A 3,173-nucleotide genomic window follows, 5' to 3' on the forward strand; every position below is an offset into this window, starting at 1 on the left:
CTTGAAGCTCTATTGTTAGACCGTAAAACCTAATAAGAATATATACCTCTGTCTTTGCAGGAGTGGAGGATATTAACTATCCTTCGTTTAATTTTATTTTTGATGTTATCATTAGATCTCCTAAATAAAACTCAATAGCAATTGTATCCAAACTAAGTTATAATAAATATCTTATTGTGAAGATAAATCCCCTCTATGGACAAAGGCGATCTCTCTAGCCCAATGAGTGGGTCTAGCAACAAACTAAACAAACTAATGCATACTTTCCTAGCTTATGTTTAAAAATACAAAGAGAAGGAGAAACCTACCTTGCTCTGATGTTAATCGCTCAATCCTTTGGTGATGGATTCGATATCCTAGTTTTCAGGCCCACTCCTTGCTTTCTCTTTACATCCGAGTACCTACAAGAGAGACCAAAAGACAATACAAAATACAAGATCATACATAGTATATATCAAACATAAACTACTTGATAGATCAAGGAGTATCAAGCTAAATGCATAAGTATTTAGACATTTATGAAGTGAATATCAGATGTATATATTAATGAATAAAAAAATGGAAGCATACAACCATTCCTTGATGTTGGAGACCTCCTTTTGGTTGATGTCCAAGTCCAAGGCAAGATTCTTCAAGCACTCCTTCTCCAAGTTAGATGGGCAGCATTTAGGCATAATCTCATCATAGGAATGCAGGCAATCAATGACTAACCATTTGGGGATGGAAAGGATTTGATTTATAAGAAGGGAGAGGGAGTTAGGGATCCATAAAGAGGGAGGAAGGTCCAAATCTCAAGGGGAAGGCCCTTAAAGGTAGGATCAATAGCTTCAAATGGGACAGCTCGACCATATCTGCAACCAACAACATCCAGCTCATTGTTTCTCGAAGTTTCTAGAATATGAAGCTTCTCCTCCATTTTGAGAAAACCTACCAAAAGAGATTCAGTGCGACTTTTCATATAAAAACCTGTGTTGGCAGAGCTAGGGAAAAGAATTGCAATCTGTCACATTACCATGGGCAGGTAGTGGAGCAAAGAGCGTTGGTCCTAAAATTTAGGGTTTCAGTCAACCTTCTAGAATTGACTCAAGGCAATTTTTCTTCCATTCTTCACGGATGTTTCAATATGTGTTTCATGATGAATACAGTGCACAGTTGTGAACATTTTGGCACTTGGGGATGTGGAATAGGAAATGAACAGGAGGTGTTACAAAATGTTGTGTAACATATCTGAGAGACATATTCTACTGAATTTTCATGCGAAGGTTAAAACTAATAGTTGACACAGAGTAAACTAAGAAACTCCAATAAATTTTAATGCGGACAAAAAAATATAAACAAAATGTAGGATTACATGTACCATATTTTATTTTTTTCGTGCTCGCTTTTCTCTTCACACTCAAGAGTAAAATTTCAAACATATAAAATAAAATGAATAACATACAGAACAACTTAGAAAAATCTAATCTTTGAATGTTTTGTAACAAAGTGAGAAAGACTATTTTTCCCAAGTTTTACCTAGAAAGCATGCATCCATAGAGCAATAAATTCTTCGTGTAGCGTGTCTTTATTGAGTGGTTTCCTATGTCAAGTTGTATATGAAAATTGCTTAGGGTTATGATATTTGTTGTGAAAAATAAGATTTATTTTGATCTAGCTAAAAGCTTTTATTGCAATGAATGTCTCACATTAGTGAAGAATACCTTTAAATAGGTTAATTAGATAAAAATACCATAGGTTGATAAAACCTCGAGGCCAAAACCTCTATCCATAAATTTACTATTTTATCTCAATTTTATTTTAATTAACGACTATTAATTTTTTATTTTATTTTAAATTTTAAATTGTTCAATTTAATTTGACTATTAGAGAAGAATATTATGGGTAAAACTATGGGTTGTGAAACCTAGAGCCAAAAAACTTCTATTCATAAATATACTATTTTATCTCAATTTTATTAAAATTATTAAATTATTATTTATTTATTTTGTAATTTTACCATTAGAGAAGAATTCCATAAGAAAAACCATGGGTTGCAAAAACTTAGAGTCAAATTATTTATTTATTTTATTTTATTTTTAATTTTTATGTAATTTGACCATTAAAGAAGAATTCCATAAGAAAAAACATGGGTTGCAAAAACTTAGACCCAAAAACCCTCCTGTAAATTTAATATTTTATTTGAATTATTAATTATTTTTATTTTTATTTTTTGTATATATAATTTGATAAAGTAAAAATATTACAAAACGTAACATATGTGTATATATATGAGCCTTACATTTAAAAATTATTGACATATTTAACTCTTACACATCTCACATCTACCCCATACTAATCTAATCTAATCTACCCATAGTACGCCTCTCTTCCCCACACAAGTATTTAAAATTTTATTTAAAAATTATATAATAAAATATCACAATTTTTACTTTTTAATTCAAACAACAAAGTTAGAAGATTTCATCCGTTGAACATGTGTTTGAAGTCTTTTCATGTCTTTATTGGTGTGACCTCCACAAAGTTGAAATGAAGTTCTATGAAGGCGGTGGGTCTTTTCCTACCACGTCATTTTCATCCTCGTAACATGGATGACATTGGATTGACCAAAAGGTGTGATAAATCATTCAACATAAACATTTCATTTTTAATAAAATAATATTTAATTTGGAAGATAGTTAGAATTATTTTTTAATAATATTATTAAATTATTTTTTAATTTAAAAATTGTATATTTAAATTAAAAAATTAATAATAATAAATTATCTTTATTTTTATTAACCATTATAATTAAAAATAATATTTTTATTTTTATTAATTATAATTATTTTTTAATATTTTTTTTAATTATTTAAAATAGAAATATTTTTATTTTTATTAATTATAATGGTTTTTTAATTTTATATATATATATATATATATATATATATATATATATATATATATAATTTTATTTCCGAAAATTGCATATTCATTATTAATGTTGCATAATCAAATAGTAATTAAAAAAATAAAATATATTAAACATATTCTTTATGATTTTTAAAATTACAAAAAAAATGCGATAGATAGTAAACTTAAAAATTCAAATAATTACAATTTTTAAAAATCAAAATAGCTTAATATATTTTAATTGGATAAAAACGCCAAGTTTTAGAAGTATTAAAATTTAATAT

The sequence above is a fragment of the Pinus tabuliformis genome, chromosome Q (genome assembly GCF_031772625.1).
Source record: "Pinus tabuliformis cultivar Carrire ecotype Pingquan chromosome Q, CPIR1, whole genome shotgun sequence".
Lineage (NCBI taxonomy): Eukaryota > Viridiplantae > Streptophyta > Pinopsida > Pinales > Pinaceae > Pinus > Pinus tabuliformis.